The 17,095-nt window shown below is 47.8% G+C and overlaps 1 long non-coding RNA gene across 1 annotated transcript in view; it reads right to left on the bottom strand.

Moving 5' to 3' along the window:
• Nucleotides 1-17,095, bottom strand: part of LOC309623611 — an 81,626-nt gene that overhangs the window by 7,093 nt on the left and 57,438 nt on the right. Inside the window, exon 3 of the long non-coding RNA XR_014241428.1 lies at nt 8,269-9,795. This is a non-coding gene — a long non-coding RNA (uncharacterized lncRNA). The remainder of the gene's footprint in view (nt 1-8,268; nt 9,796-17,095) is intronic.

The following is a 17,095-nucleotide window of genomic DNA, read 5'->3' as shown; positions in this document are numbered from 1 at the left end:
TGACAGAGGGAAGGGACATTTTATGTACAGTCTTGTAGAGAGAGAGAGAAATGGATTGTCATGCAAGGGTTGTGGGGGACATTTTATATACGGTTTTACAGAGAAAGAAATAGGTTGTCACTGAAAGGTTTGGGGCAGAGAAATGATGTAATCTGACTTACATTTTAAAAGGCTCATTCTGGCTGCTGTGTTGAGAACAGACTATAGGAGGCATGAATTGAAACGAGGAGACCAATTAGGAGACTATTGTGATAACATGGGAGAGAGATGCTGGTGCCTTCGACTAGAGTGGAATTAGTGATAAGATTCGGGACAAATTTTGAAATGGAGCCAACATGACTTCCCGATGAATCATATGTGAACTGACAGAAAGAAAAGTGTCAAGAATGACTCCAAGATTTCTTGCCTGAGCAACAAGGAATGATGGAATTGTCATTAACTGAGATAGAAAAGGCTAAGAAAAGCAGGTTTGGAGGTGGGGAGGGGACAATCGGGGAAAAATCCACTGATAACTTGTAGGGTTTCACACCCACATCTAGGTGAATCGCTGCACAAGGCAGATGGGGTACTCTGATTGGTCGGCTGGGTCACGTGCCAATGTTGGGAAGCAGGACATCGTGACTGACAGCCCCCTTAGGACCCCATGGGATGGGAAAGCCATAATTCCTCAAAGGGAGGGTTGCTGGGTAAATCTTCCAGCATACTGGTCACAATCAATAGCCATCTTAGCACAGTGCCAAGCACATAGTAGGTGGCCCCAAAACATTTACTAAGTAAATGAATGAAGCAATTGAAACGTCACTGAGCTGGCCATTGGAAAACAGGGGTTTTTGCTCAACTTCTTCCCAGGCTGCAGAGCCATCTAGGCTGTTGTCCTACTCTAACCCCACCCTGGCCTCAGAAAAATCTCCTTGAGCAAAATCTGTAGACAAATAGGACTGCCTGTTTTCTTCCTGCTCACAGGGGAGAGGAGGGGCCAGGAGGCCTGGTGCTGCTCAGCCCTGGTGGCTGTGTGCCCACCAGAGAAGGTTTGTGGCCTCGGTTTGGGGGAGTGGGAGGCTGAGCCGCAGAGCCTGACCAAGGAGGTCGCACAGCCACCCCCAGACACACACCCTGGCTTGCAGCCGCTCCCACCCAGGCTCAACCACCAGCTCCGGGCTGGCCCAGCTGCTAAAGTTCTTCCAGTGGGTTAGTAGGAGGGATGGAAAGCCTGGGAAGGAAAAGAAAGAAGAAGTGCCAGGTGCCTAGAACCCGGGGCCTCTAAAATTTGGAGCATAAATTGGGAAAGAGAGGAGAGAAGGGAGGAGGGAGTGGGAGGGAGGAGGGAGTGGGAGGGAGGGGGGAGGGGGAGGGAGAGATTGATTTCCCCCCCGCATCAGGCTGAGCCCCAGGCTCTGACTGCTCCCATGGGCACCGGAATCACATGCTGCAGAGGAGAGGCTAAGGCCCCTTGCCAGCGGGGGTGGCCAGCAGCGACAGGAAGGGTCGTGCTCTGCTTACATTACAGCTGCATACGTTCCCCATCCGTTCTCCACTCTTCTGTGCCCCAGAAGGCTGACTAACCCCAGGAGACTGTGTCATCCAGGCTCCCTTGCTGCTTCCAGTAGGGGTTGCCAATGGGAGGCACTGGCAGAGTTCAGAGGGAGGCAGGAGAGAAAGGTGGGGCACTTCTTCCCCACGCCCTGCCTGCTTCAGGACCGTCTCTGGCTCTAACCATCCACCACTGTAGCTCCTGCAGGGCGGCCCCCTTTACACAGTTCCTCTGGGGCACCCTTCCCTCCCAGCCTGAGGGCTAGTGTGGCTAGGCCCTGGGTGCCTCACCGCTCTGTGTTTCTTCCCTTCACCCTGCCCTCACCTCTGTAAGCCCTCCCTTCATGGAGGTCTCGTCATTGGAACCACCTGGGATGAGCTCATTTTCTTTGAGGGACCCTGGCTGAGACAAGCCCCAAGCCTCCCTGAGAAATCCTGAGCTCTTGACCTTGTAACCAGCACCGAACAATAACCAAGGGGCAGCTTCACTCAGATAAAAATGCAGTTACTAATAGTTTGCTTTGTGCCGGGCACAGTGGAGGACCCAGAAACAATTCAGATTTGAAGCCCACTCTCTAGGAGCACGTAGTCTCGCCAGAATTGAGGCTGAAGAGACCTGAGAACTGCTATCTGAAGCCCCCTGCAGCCTGGGGACACCTCAGCACACTCAGCCCCTCACTGCAGCCAAAGGCTGCGCTGCTCCCCCTTCCCACACCCCTCCTGGGCTGCCCTGGTGCCATGGCTCTTCCCTTCAAGGCTGCCTGCGATCTTCACTTGTCTCCGCCCCTGGGTGAGGATGGAGTTTGATGGAGGGAGGGTGGAGCAGAGGCGAGAGGGTAGACTTTGTGTTGCTTCCACACCTCTCAGCCCTTAGGCCAGAACCAGCACAGAGTGTACAGCCAATGTGCATTTATCAAATAAGCAAATGAAGAAATAAGCAATGCTCCTCCCGAATGCAGGAGCAAACATGCAAGGTTCTTGCAAGGTGCTGCACTGGGCTCCATGCAGGAGGAAGGAAAAGCCAAGGCCCCTGGTGCTACCGAGCTCCACCATCAAGGCAAGAACTGTCCCCAGACAGAAATGCTGGACGCAGACATAGCGTGATTTCCAGAGGCCCAGAGAACAAAGCAAGAGACCACAGCTGAAAGGTCACACCACTGAAGGAGAGCAAGAAATGTGTGCACTGAGCAATACAAAGTGTGGAAGAGTCTATATGGGTGTGGTTAAACCACAGACTCTGGAACCACGCTGCCCAAGTTCAAATCCTACTTCTGCCTTTTATTTGCTGTGAGACCTTGAACAAATTTATTTAACCATTCTGTGCCAATTCCTTATCTGTAAATTGGGGACAATAATAGTACACACCTCAAAGGCTTATTGTAGAGACTAAATAAGTCATGAAGCAAGTAAGTTATGAAGCAAAAACCCTTAGAAGAGTTCCTGGCACATAGTAAGTGCTGTGTAAGTTTGCTTTTATTATGATTTGTTATTACAAAAGAACAAATTCAGCTGGGCAGAAGGGCACGATCCCAACTAGGTAGATATGCTAGTATTGAAGGTTATCAGCCAAGTGACACCAAAGCAAACTTTCCTCTTTGTATTCTCTTATTTAACAAAAATCTTGAGACTTTTTTGTAATATTGCATAACAAATAGAATTACACTTAATGTTTCAACATGACATGACCCATTTCATCATCTTTTGAAGATGATTCGATGATATTTCTGATATGATTTGCTTCCCTTTAGGAAGTGAAGGGGTAAACTCCCCAAGCCACAGTATCCTCATCTGTAAGACAGAAAGACACGTACCCTCTTCCAGGCATTGTAACAGAGATGGATTAAGTAAGACAGGGTCTACAGGACATTAACACTGAGCCGGCATTGTCGTGGGTGCCATTGCACCTTCCACTTTCTTGTTCCCTGGAGAAACATCCTTATTCCCCACTGGCTGCCTGGCTCAGGGAAACTGAGGCAGGTAGCTGTGCCCCCTTGGTGTGGTCTCATACCAGGGAGCCCTGCCCGGAGGAGAAGCTGCCAGTTCGATCCTGGCAGCTAAGAGGCCCCCTCTAAGCCAGCCCCGCTTCCAGAATTGGCTGAGGGCTCCTCAAAGGAGCAAAGGCCACCAGGAGGGTGAAAGGAGAGCTCCCACAAAGCCCTGAAGCCCGGCCATGATGCTGGACCACCTCCCCCTCCCTGTTTGGGAAGTGCCCTGAAGGGGAAGATGCAAAGAGGACCTGCAATGGGCAAATGAAGGGCAACCAAGAGCCAGGATTTGTCTCAACAGCTTAATTCTCTGCTTTCTTGTCAGCCCTGATGGCTGGCAGCGAGGATAATTTGAAATGAAGCAGGTTTTTCAAGGAGGAGCAAGAATCTCTCATCTGAAACTAATCTGTTGTCCAAAATTGTGCTGCAGAAGTTGTTTAGAAGTTGCAGATTAAGTTGTGCATAAAAATACAGCAACTCTTGATTATCCACACTCATGGATAATCCAAAAACGACAGATACCTCAAATGATTTCTATTTGGTTTCGTAATGCAGGATTATTTCCCCTCAACATGTTTACTTTTCTGCGTTTAGTTGTCTTCAGGGTATAGCCAGAGAGCTAGGGAATCTATAACCTTCTGTTAATTGCAAAACAACCAAGGTTTCAGCACCATGCCCTGCAATGCAGAAGCTGCCTGGGCACTATTTATAAAAATAAAAATACAATGCAGGAGAATGCAGAAGGAAGTGAGAGAGAAGGAAAACTATTCGATTTTTGTCCTTTCCACACACAGACCAGAGAGGGGTGATTAAGAAGATAGGTTCTGAAGTCAGACTCCTCAAATTCAGATCCCAGCTCTGTCTCCTACTAGGTGTGATTTTGAGCACTTACGTAACCTCTCACAGCCTCAGTCTTCTCATTTGTAAATTGAGGTTAATAACAGTAGCACCGTTATACGGCTGTTGTTAGGATTAAATGAGATCATTTATATAATGTGTTTAGCACAAGGCCAGGCACACAGGAAGCATTCAACGGATGGACATTAATACCAGTAAAAGTTAGTTGCAACCAGTTCTCAGAAAACTGGGTAGCTGATCTCCTGCAAAGAGGGCTCAATAACATCTTGTGGAATTCACTGAAGGACCCCAGGGGCTGTAGACAGTCTGCAGCCCCTCCATATCCCTCGAGTGGGGATGACCGAGGTTTCAGGGGAGGGGGCAGCTGAAGCTGTGGACGGGCACTGGGGGAGAGCCCAGGACAGCTGTCATCTCCTCTGTGTGCTGAGCCAACAGGCCCACCATCCAGTCTTAATTATCCTGCCTAATGGGGTAAAGCAATTATGATTCAGAGAAAATTGGCCATTAGCAGCTGGGAAAGCAAACAGCCTTCAATGGCACAGCACAAACACCAGGTCCCGAGAGAGGCCCAAGTGTGCCAGGAGGGCAGGGGCCAGGGGCTCCACTCCTGGAGCTGCCATTTGGGAAAGGGGAAGGCAGAAGACCTTCAGCTCACTCAGATATGGGTCAAAGAAGAGGGAAATGGAAGAAGGGATATGAAACTACCAAGGTAGCCGGTGAGAATGAAGACACCGGGAGAGCTGCTCTGGAGCCCAAAGTTCCAGAGTTTATCTCAGCCATCCCCCTGCCTCTGAAGAACCCAAAACAGGTCAAGGAACCAAAACAACTTAATCAGGTCAAGGTGAAGTTTCAGGATAACACTTACCCTAGGGTAAGGTGCCCTAGATTCTAGGTCTGGCTCTGCTAGGAACTTAATTATAGTAGTAGTAATAGTAGTAGTGGTAGTAGTAGTAGTAGTAACAGCTTCTTATCAACTAGGTACTATGTTAAGCTCTTTACATGGATGATCCCATTTAATCCTCAGAAGCTTTATGAGGAAGATATTATTCTGCCCATTTTACAGATGAAGGAGTGAGTAGCTATCTGTAAAGAAACTGCTTTAAATCACCCAGCTAATAAGTAGGTGATCTGGGATTCAAACCCATGTCCCTGTGATTCCAAAGTGCCTGCTTTTAACCACTCTCCGGGGCTGTTAGCTTTAGCAGAACAAGCTCAGCTGCTTGATGTGTGAGGAATTTCTAGCCCAAAGTTGTGTGGGAAACCCAGAAAGAGGACCGCCAGAAGTGGGAGTTGCCACCTCCTGCCTACTGGGTAGGGCCAAGCAGCTCAGTGGAGAGTCAAGGGCTCAGGAGGCCAGGCTGGAAGAGAAGAGCAACAATTTTCTTTTTACATCTTCACAGCAAGGGCTTTGAAGGATCTCCAGGTGCTTTCACACACCCTCTGGGACCCCTGCCATTCCCTCCTACTTCCCGAGCCCTAGAGGGCAGAGGGTCTTGGGGCAACAGTGCCTTGGGGCAAATGCGCCACGGACACTGGGCACTCCGCCACATCCTGTAGCCTCCACCCAGCACAGCCTCTGACCCTCAGCCCCTCTGGGCCTCAGGCTGCCCTGTTGCCGGCCACTCACTGGCACTCAGGGGGCTTTGGGTCTGGAGCCCACTGGGAGCTACCCTAGACCTCAAGGGAAAGATACTGAGGCAGCTGCTTCAAAAGGGTTTCTGACTACTTTCATCTCTTTTTCTCCACCTTCACTTCCCTCAGCACATGCCATATTCCACGTATTCCAGGGGGATCTGCTGGAGAGGGGAAGTGGGAGATCTGGGCTGGGGTGGGAACAGGTTGGGCCGGGTTATCTGGTTGGAGAGAAATCTATGCTGGGCTGAATCACTCCCCTTCCCCCCACTGTCCTCTCAGCCCTCCAAGATCTCAGCTGCAGAGCCAGCATCGCTTTGTCAGCAGACTGTTTGTTCTCCAAGTCTGTGCACAGTCCTCAAGCCTTCATCTATCTTCCCTACTGCATCTAACCCATCACTTTGCAGTCCATCTCCTCCATTTCTCTCTGTATTCACCCTGCCTCTTAGCCACCAGGCTTTCCTCCACTCCCTCCTAAGCAATAGAGAATTGGAGAGAAGGGTGTGTGAGCTGGGAGGAGACCTTACTGATGGCATTGTCCAACTCTTTCATTCCACGAGTTGGTTAGAGGCAGAACTCTGGCTGGTCCCCGGTGCTCTTGACTTCCTGTTCAGTGTTACCTCCTTCAGGAGGGAAGCTTGTCAAGTTCCAGGAGCAAGTACCATGCCCAGTGCCCAGGGGTGGCTAAGCGGCAGACTGTCCTGTGTCCCCACTTGCTCTCACTCTGGCTGGCAGTAGGGAAATGGACTAAACAGTGACTGATAGCCTTGGTGAGCCCTGGGATCCCGTCTTCGTTTCTACTCAGTTTCCTCCAATATGAAGAGAAGCGCTTGAGACTCAGGTGATGATCGGAAGGTGGACTTTGTGGCCAGTGGAGAACTTCAGCCCAAAGAAACAGGTCATGTGTAATTAGACGCGACTCCCAGAGGCTGCCTCACCACCACTACCTCCTCCCCTGCCCCCAGCTCCCTGGCCTTGGCTCTCTGAACCCTTGGATCTCTGAGCAAAGAATTTCCCTCATCAGAGAGTAATTGCCCCTGACTCCCCTCACTTTTAATCAACAAGCCAAGGTATTTGTTCCTGGGAGCATTATTGATTTCCAGGGACTTGGAACTTAATTACATTTTTGCAGTCTGTTTGGAATCCTCAGAGAAGCGAGACACTTTCTGTTCTTTGAACTTACCATGTAGGAGGGCTTCCAGCATCTCAAATATTCCATTCTGCAGTCTGCTCAAGCCTGCAGGGTCACACTCTGTCCCAAGATGTGGCTCAAGTCCTGGTCTGTTGTGAGTGCCCGGACCAAAATGAGTCTGAGGCCAGGGGGATCCACTCTCTTACCCCATTGTAATCTGTCTCCTTTCATGGGCCCAGAGCTTCTAGATTATTGGACAAGATGCAAGTTCATTGGAGGGTCTTGCTCACAGACTCAGATTTTCAATCCTGGATGGACTTTAGTGGAATTTCAACTCTGGAGGCTTCCTATGGACTGGGTGTCTGGTTAGATCAGCACACATTTTGAGGGCATGGTGGGGAGAGGGGTCTAATATCTTTAATAAATTTACAAACTTGGATCTTTCTAGTATGGTGTAGACCAACAGGTAAGCTCCAATCCACTCGCTGAAAGTCCATGTCAGTGAAATATGCTGACTCTTAAGAAGACAGAGGATGTTAGTATATCGGAACAGTGCAGAGTGGGGGGAACTGTGGACACAGCCACGTGAACGGGCCAGCCTGTGACTTTTCCACCCATTTCCATTGTCAATATAGATGCAGCCCCCTGAAAGCCCTGGCCTTAGACATTTCCCCCCAAAAAACAGTGAGCCAGCTCCCTGGGGCATGACCTCTTCCCTTGCCAGTATGTGGCTCCACCCCAGCCCTTCCTGGGGCAACCCTGCCATTTCCCCAGCCTCTGGCTGACATCCAGGTCAAAGCAGCAAGTCAGGGGTATCCTAGCTCACCAACTTCGGGGGTCACCTGCCAGGGCCCACTCTAGAGCTCATAAGTACCAGATCTCCTCTAGCTGCAGGCGTCCCTGAAGATACTTGTTATTTGAGAGCCACCAAGTCATTGCTGGAAGTGGAAGCACAAGGAAGTGACAGTGAGGAAGGGACAACTGAGGACTGGGGTAGAAAAAGGAGAATTCATATCTGCAGAAATGTCCAAACTTTCAGTGAGGGTAAGGAGAGTGGCTCTCTGTCTCCTCCCCACCATCCCCGCCAGCCACTTACCACCCCCATTTACAGGGGCGCATTCATCAAATGACCTGGAAATGTTCACAAGCAGCCTGGTCCAATCTTCCCAGAGAGCAGTGAAGGCCAGCCTGGCTCAGCAGCAAAGCTCAGCTCCAACCAGCCCAGGAGCAAAAACAAAGAAGAGAAATAGCACATGCATCAAGGATGTGATGGAGAAAAGTGAGCCTCCCAGCTCAGTCCAGGAGGCTATGCAGAAAGTCCCATGAATGGAGAGCAGCTGGGCCACCTTGAAGCCCCCCATGTGAGATAACAAGCAAGGGCTGGTGCCTGGGATTCTACCATGAGCCAGACACTCTGCAGGGCAAGTGCCCTTGGAAAACGTAAGAGTGAGAGGTCGATTCCTACCAAGATGTAAGTGAGAGGAACTCATGACAGTAGGAACAGAGCTGACTGGCAGATGACAGGAGCTGGGGTGACAAGGGGAGAGAGGCCCTGGAGTCAGGCCCAGCTGCTTCACGCTGTGCAGGAAGATTGGATCTGGCCATCCTCCCTTCCTTCAGTCCTGCATGATCCTTCTCTGACTTAATTCTCAGCTGTGGCTTCTGGTTGCTTTTTCTCATTTCCAAGTTAGCTGAGCAATAGTGTGGACCATCTTCATGGCTCCCCCTCACTCCCTGCTCCACTTGTCTATTCATTTCAAAAGAGTGCCCCTGGGCATCTCCTTGCTTTGGGTTAGACCAGCCCTTTTCCCTCATCTGCCATTGTTCACAGAGCCCATCCATACCCCCTTACCCCTGAGACCTCCTCCTCCTAACCTCTTTCCAAGGGATCCCCCTGAAACAGAACCAGAAACTAGTGACAGAGGAGCTGGGAAAGGGAAGGCAGTGGAGGACAGCTGTGGTTTTGGGTTCAGGGGCTGCAGGCTTCTCCGGCTGGAGTTGCCCTTCCTCCGAGAAGCCAGTCATGACCAAGAGGACAGGCCAGCCCCAAAGCGGAGTGCAGGGCTGGGGACAAGTAAGAGGGACAATTATAATGAAAACCACTATAGTCATAGATGCTCTATGTGCCAGGCACAGGGCTAAACCCCCTATCTCATTTAATCCTCAAAGCCACTGTAGGCAGGAATTTTCTCCATTTACAGGTGAGAAATCCAACTTTCAAATAAAGTAATTTGCCGAAAGCCACAAAAACAAACAAGACCATGATTCAGAGAAATCCTGGCTGTTGGTCCCAGTGAAAACCTTAGCTTCAGTGTTCATCTCCCACCGCTCACCAGCAGGCAAGAGAAAGTGGATGTGAGAAGAGGGGCTGTACAGGGCCCCAGAGGGACCCCAGATCCCCATTCTGTTATCAGCAAGGGGCCTCACCAGTCCCCTGTGTGAGTCCAAGCTCCTTCCCTGATGGCACTTGAGGTCACCCCAGCTATGTCTTCACCTTCTCCACAGACTTGGGTGGCATCCAAGGCTGGAACTCAGGACCCCCATCTTGACTTCTGGTTCTGCTTACTGCCTCTTACTGGGTTTTTTTTCTATCCTGGCCTCATTTTACTCATCATAAAAGGGCTGATGGTTACCAGCATCTCCTTCTAGTCTGCAGAACTGTCTGGGGAAGCATTAAAGATGGAAAAGAAAATAAAAAGATTGGCACTCTTAAAGGAAGGGTGTTTGTTGTTGTTGACATTAACATTTCACCTGAAAAACAGGAAGTTCCCATCCAGACCCACTGCCCCCTTTGTTGTAGGAGCCATGGAGTAGCCTCAGAATTGATCAATAAGCTCAGAAGTTCTAGGACTCAGAAAGAGGATCAGGTGTCCTGAAAGAGACAACTTGCTAGTGCTTTTTCCCCAGACCAGGCCAAGAATCTAAAGGTCTGGACATGGCCAGGTGCAGGGCAGAGGAGGTCTCTCACTTGGCAGAAGAAAAGAAAGAAGGATAAAATATGGAAAAGAAAGGGAGAAAAGGTCCTGTTTTCTACATCCAAAAATTTACCCAAGTGATCAAGCTGTAAAAGGTGTCTGAATTGTTCAAAACAGGCAAGAGCTCTGCCTAGTCATGTCAGGCTGGGCTAGGCTGAGAAGACACATTTATAAAACATCAAAAGGAAAGGAAAGTTCCAGTAGCTGCTCACAGCTGTCAGACACAGCTCCTCAAGAATTTATTTCCAAAAGTATATTTCTAGGGTCTCATGCATGAGAAAGCAAGGGTTGGAGATTCACTTGGTCAACTACACCTGCCACCTCAGTAACTGATAACCATCACCCCTGGGGGAGGTGGGGAAGGTTGAGGCCCTCAGAGAACAGGTGTTTTATTTATCTATCTATGTGCTTTCGGCTATATGTACGATGATAACACATTTAATCACTCAACTAATATTTATGGATTACTCTGTGCCAGACATTGTGCTATACTTGTGTGTGGATGGGTAGTGATTAAGATGTGGTCCCTGTTCCCCAGGAATTCTTGACTAGTGGAAGGGACAAACATGCAAACAACTAACCACCAATACACATTAGGCTGGGTGCTGTACGGAGACATGAAGAAAGTACTAAGGGAGCATAGGGGCAAGATAGAGAGAGTCTTCACAGAAGGTGTGATAGTTGAGCTGGTTATCAAAGGAGGAATAAGAATTCTCCAAGTAGAAAAGAGGGACAAGGACTCTGGGCAGAGGGAACAGCTCCAGCCAAGGGAAGATGATGTGAAAGAGCATGACTGACTTGGCTTGACTCGAGTGTGGCATGCATGAGGACTGGAGTGGTAACTGATGACCAAGCATCATAAACAACCATTTACTGGCCATAGAGGCACCATAATGTTGTATTTACACTCAACCCAAATTTCCCTACTCACGGTTGGCTCTTCCATTGGGCGATCATGTTGGAAAGAGCACCCAGGCTTTTACTGGATTCCTGAAAGGATCATTAGGTTATTTTACCAAATTTCCAAGTTCCTTCCTAAAGCCATTCTCAAATCAGAGGTTTTACTGGGGTCTGAGTGAACTAGATCTTGGATTCTCCTTCCCCACCTCCAGGACTGAGTAGGGCTGGCCCCAGATCAATTTACCTCAGATGCATTTGTCACCCTTTCTTTGCTCTATTCTGTATCATAGTGAGGACAGGGAAATTGGCCCTTGCAGGTTGCATCTCCCAGGCTGCTGGCTGGGTTCAGCCAATGGGAGGTACTGTCAGGAGAGTAGAGGGCATGAGGAAGGGAGAAGCCTGGGAATTTCTTGCCATCCCTCTTTTCCTCAGGCTGTATCTCTGCAGCTGCTGTGACTTCTCCATGGCTCCAGCCCCTATTAGACACATCTACCATACTTCAGATTCCCACTAACACATCCACCATGGCTCCACTTCAACCTGATGACCCCAACCCCTGGGCTCTGGTAACATCTCACCCTCCTTTTTCTCCTCAGCCTAAGGGCAGTAGTGTTATCCAAGTGTTGTTAAGTTCTGTATTGCCATACCATCTCCTGTTTGGCTTCCCTATTCTTCTATCATCAATTCCTTATACTAAATTCCCTCTGCTGTAAATTCTTAAAATGGTCTCCCTATTTTTCAGTTAGGACCCTGACTAATACAGAGACTATATTTTGTTCATCTTTGCATCTCCCACAGCACCTGATACAGTGATTTCTCTGAGTGAGTTCCAGGTATTTGTTGGATGGACAGATGACTAGATAGTTGATTAGATAGATGAATAATGGTATGATTAGGTAGATGAAAGGATGAAAAGATCTTCATGATTTAATGAGTGAAAATAAAGGAGTAAATTCCAAAAGAACTAATAAGAAGGTGATTCCAAGAGACTCATAAGAATGGCCAGGGGTTTAGAACAGCTTTCTGACACAAGCCAAGCCAAAAGAGAATCCAGTAACTGGAAAAGCACAAAAACAGAGGGAGACTTTGTCAAGTTTGCTCCTTGTTGTATCTGAATTGAGTCACTTATGCCTTTACTCTCTTTCTAGATCTCTTCCTACATTGGCAAAGGCCAGGGGGGAAGATGTGTTAGTGGCAAACAGTTCTAATTTTCATCTGGCAGGCATTTGCATCACATTTATTATGCCTGAGTCTCTGCAAAGTGAAGGAGATATAATGGAAGAAACCTCATCACCATTGATTCTCAGTCATATACACTTGAAAAAGTTGCCAGAAGTTCTGGACTGGAAAGGACCTGATTGGCCAGACAACTGTAGCCTGTGGGGTTCTCGGGGATTTTCAACAATTATGTTCTCAGAATCCTGCATCATTTTTCTGAGTATATTGCCTTGAATAATTAACAATTCAGAGACCAAGCCTTTCCAAAGCCATTTTGTTCATCCTCCTGATAAGCAGGGTTATATTGAAAGATGCTCAATAAAAGAGATGTTTCCAACTCAGCTATTGACTCTGTGGTGTAAGAGAGCACTGAGACTTCAGGCTCCTGCCTCTGACCCTTAGCTGCTGAGTGTCCACAGGAAAGTCAGTACCCTTCCCTGAGTCTAAGATTCTTGATTCTCTCCTGCTTTCCCCACAGATTTCTGTGAAGACCAGATGAGATGATTGTGAAAGAAAAGTAAAAACCATAAAGCTCAATACCACAATGTCATTTGTTTTATAGTCAATCAGTTGTCCACATAGATGTAAACTAAAACCTCCTAGCTGCATTGTAATCCCAGATCATATTGCCATATCATATAAAATGGATCTGTCTTCTGAGTACTCAAAATGCAATAGGTCATATGAAGATTAAGAGAATGACCAGATTCATTTAAAGAAAAGGGGCTGCCACTGATCAGATCTGGATTAATGAAAATTACCAAAGTAGATTGAAGTGTCTCTTTGGTTCCCTCAGCCGCGACAACTTTCTCCTTATCTTTAAGAAAAAGATTCCTCACCTAAGGCTTCCTCCAAAGACCAGTGTTCCAAAACTACCGAATTGTCTCCATCCTTCCCATTTCCCTACGTCAGCTTCTTCCTCTTCCAATGTTGCTGATATTGCCTCACTGTCAGAATTTTACAATGATGATATGGCCAATTCACACCAAGGTATAGTGTAGCCTCATAGTTCCCTTAATCATGAAGTGTTAATTTTCTAAAGGCTGCACATTGGCCCTAATGTCTTCAGATGCTATTTCAGGAAAACTAAACAAGGAGATATTTGGAGAGAGGAAAGTAAAAGTGACGCTCTTCCTAAAGGCCAGCAAGTAACACTCCTAGGAACAAATTATTCAAACTTGATGTGTAAGGTCAAACTGGTCATGCTGTGAATCTTTCCTTCATTCTACTCTTCTTCTTCCCAGCCCAATTCAAATTTGGAGGCCAGAAGTAAATCCACCCAGAAGATTTTTATCCCCTCATATCTCCAGGGGAGATACAGAAGTTGGTTCTTTGTGCTGATAGCTCTTGGAATGGAAGAGATTCCCTCCTTATCCAAGACCAGTTTGCAGCCAAATACGGCATTTTCATGAAGAATAACCATTTTATAAAGCTCCTCTGGCAGACGTTTCATGCTAGGCTGGCCTCCCTTACCGCCGCACTGGCTGTTCCCTGATTTCTCTCTGCACTATGGGTTAGTGAGTGTTCAGATCATAAAATCCACTTTTCAGATTAGCCTCAACAAAATGTAAGGAAATGAAGTAGTCTGCCGGCACTGACTCATTGCAAAACCAATTTAAATGATCAAGTCGATCAATAGTTATTTACTGAACATCAACCAGCTCTGGTTATGCTCTGCTCAGACTATCCACCCTTCACTTCCTCTTCACAGCCTCTTTTGTGACCCACTCTTACTGACCCCACTACAACCATCACCACCATCAACACTGTCACCAATAATCCCATTGACAGTCCCACCCCAGGAGCTGTCCAGAATTCCAACAATGCACATCAAACCAGGAAGGCAGTTAACTGGCTTCCTTTTCCTCTCTTTGCCAGAAGCAGATGGGAAAGATGGGAGGAAGGGGATTATTTATTTTCTAGTCTTGCCCAAAGCAATCTCTATTTTGAGGGTCAGTTCCCTCCACACCCATCCAAAGACCAACATTAGTTTGACTGACAATAGCCTCCACCTCAGCCCAGCTCCAAGAGGCTCTGACTGACCCTGTTTACATTGCATGGGAGTGCCTCTGCACTGCAGAATTTTCAGTTTCAGGATTTTGCAAATTTTATGAGAATTTTCAGTCAAGCTGATTTTTAGCTTCCCCTTTCCCCTCCAGCTAAAATCAAGATCTTTCATCCAGCTCTGATCTCAGACGGACTTTTTTCTCAGCACTTGGGACATGATTAAATAACAAGCACACGTGCACACACCAGCCCCAAATGCTTTTATTTCCCAGACCTTTCTTCAGTAATGAAGCCTGAAATGGAAAACTGTGCAGAGAAACTGTAGCAAAAAGAGGAAAAGGAATAGACGTGCCAACCTGGCTCCTTCTGGAGAGAGAGGTGAAGAAGTTTGCTCATGAAACAAGGGCAAATTAAATGTATGTATCAAATGGAAGCCTTTCCAAGGAGAATTTTGGGAGGTTCAGTGGTTACCAGTTGGGGGTCCATTAAGTGTGGGTAAAGGGGAATCATGAAACATCTATTTTTCCATACTCTCTAGAGAGCCTGAGGGGATGAGAAGAGGATTGGCTAAAAAGAGCATTCTTTTCACCGTCCAGTTGACATGATCATTAGCTCTACCAATTATGGCAATATAAGGAAATCATTAAAATGCAATTATTACAGCTGTATAAGTTTATAGCTGCATAACCACATCAAAAGGCCACCTCTGTAAGTCTTTATGTGCTCCATAAACCTGAATAAATTGCAACAAAGAAAAGACGATTACCTCAATATGAATCAAGAGCAAATTTGAAATTTCTGTCCTGCTCTGTGGAGATAGCAGCAGAGAAAGGCCTGGGGCCTTCTGTGACCCTTAGCCAGCTGGGTATGCCTGCTCGAGTCTTCTCTTTTCTCTAAGCCTGCATCTCCCATCACCTGTCTTTGGTTAAATGGATCCAAAGGAATGAAATGAAAGCTAAGCAAGTACCAAAAAATGATCACAACCCCATACATTTATACGTCTCATAGTTCTCACATTCAACAACTCTATGACTAGATAAGATAATTATCCTCGTTTTACAAATTAAAAACTGAGCCTCAAGGAACGTTTTAAGGAACTTGTATAAGATTGCATGGTGGGCTGGATAGCGTCTATGTGTTCCTCCCACCCACCCTCAGACCCACTCTCCACCCTTCTGCACTGTGTTCTGTGCCCTGGGAGGCTGGTTTCTGTGGACTGCGTCAGCCAGGTCCCTTACCCTCTGGCTTTCCATTAAGTTGGGCCAGTGGGAGGCAATGGCAAGAACACTGAGGGTGAGAGAAGAAAGAAACTGAGATGTTTATTCCCCTGGCTCCCTCCTTGTCCAGCCATGGTGTGGCAGTGGCTATTCCTCTGCCTACAACCACAGCTCCTGCCAGGTGGCCCTCTCCTGGGTGACAGCTACAGGCCTCTCCAGGTTCTAATGTTCAGTCCCTCCCTTTGCCCCTGCAGGTCTAGGGGTGGCAGCAGTTTCCCTGCTGATGCTAGCCTCAGGGCGCTTCACCATTCCTGGCTGGTTTCCCTTAAATCCCCACACACCCCTCCTTCAAACCCTTTTCATTGATTTTTTTTTGGCTGCATAGGGTCTTCGTTGCTCTGCACGGGCTTTCTCTAGTAGTGGCGAGTGGGGGCTACTCTTCGTGTGGTGCGCGGGCTTCTCATTGCAGTGGCTTCTCCTGTTGTAGAGCACGGGCTCTAGGTGTGCAGGCTCCAGTAGTTGTGGCACACGGGCTCAGTAGTTGTGGTGCACAAGCTTAGTTGCTCCACAGCATGTGGGATCTTCCCAGACCAGAGCTCAAACTGGTGTCCCCAGCATTGGCAGGAAGATTCTTAACCACTGTGCCACCAGGGAAGCCCTCACTGACTCTTGAATGTGCCCACTGTTTCCTGCCAGGACTGGCACACTCATCACACATCTGATGAGTGCTGGGATCTGAACTAGAACCCAGATCATCAAAACCCTAGGAGTCCAAGACTGAATAATTTAGAAAATTAAATTTGCTCCAGACACAGACATGCTAATTGTCATCACCTTCAAAGCTTTAAGTCCCATACTTCACATGGCACTGTGCTGGGCCACGTAGAGAAAGAATTACAAGAATACAAGCTCTGCTTTCCAGGAACTTGCATGCTGCATCAAGCACACTGACGTGACCCACTCTGTAGAGTACATGCACCAGGCAGAGACATCCCAAAGCAACATCTGGCTGGACAATGCTGGGGGAGGGGCAGCCAATGAGGTGAAAGCAAATGCATTTGGGAGTAGAGGGTTGAACAACTAGAAAAGCACACGTTCTATTTCCAAACTAGATGGAGGAGAGCAATGGGTCAGATGATCCAAAATTGCAAATGATGTCAAAACATTTCTATCTGGCTTTGATATGCATGATTAGACAACACACTGTGTTTTGTTTGGGGATTTCTGTGGTAGATATGCCTTCCTAATTAATTTTCATTAGACTAATAGTGAAGGGAGCTCATATTCCTAGAGTTCACACACACCTTTGCTGCTTGGGAGGTAGAAACAGAGAAATCTGTCCTCCAGTGTTTCTGGAAGTGGGCTAAGGAGCAGATAGCCTGTATGTGACCCACCATAGTTCACTGCCCCCTTTTGTATGGGCCTGACATTTTCACTCTGTAAGACCTAAGACCATGGGTCTGTGCTTATGGAATGTGGCTCAGGTTCTCAGGACCTAGCAGGCCCTTGCTGATGCACAGTGGCTCAATAATCCTTCCCCTGAGAGTCCAAATGCCTCAAATAGCAACTTGGGCCTTCGAAACAAATCACAGACAGAGGACAGCACTAAAGACTAGCTTTGCAAAGGAAACCATAAACAAG

The sequence above is a fragment of the Balaenoptera borealis genome (assembly GCF_965194805.1).
Source record: "Balaenoptera borealis genome assembly, chromosome: 1".
Classification (NCBI taxonomy): Eukaryota; Metazoa; Chordata; class Mammalia; order Artiodactyla; family Balaenopteridae; genus Balaenoptera; species Balaenoptera borealis.
This window is presented reverse-complemented; position numbering and strand designations above follow the sequence as displayed.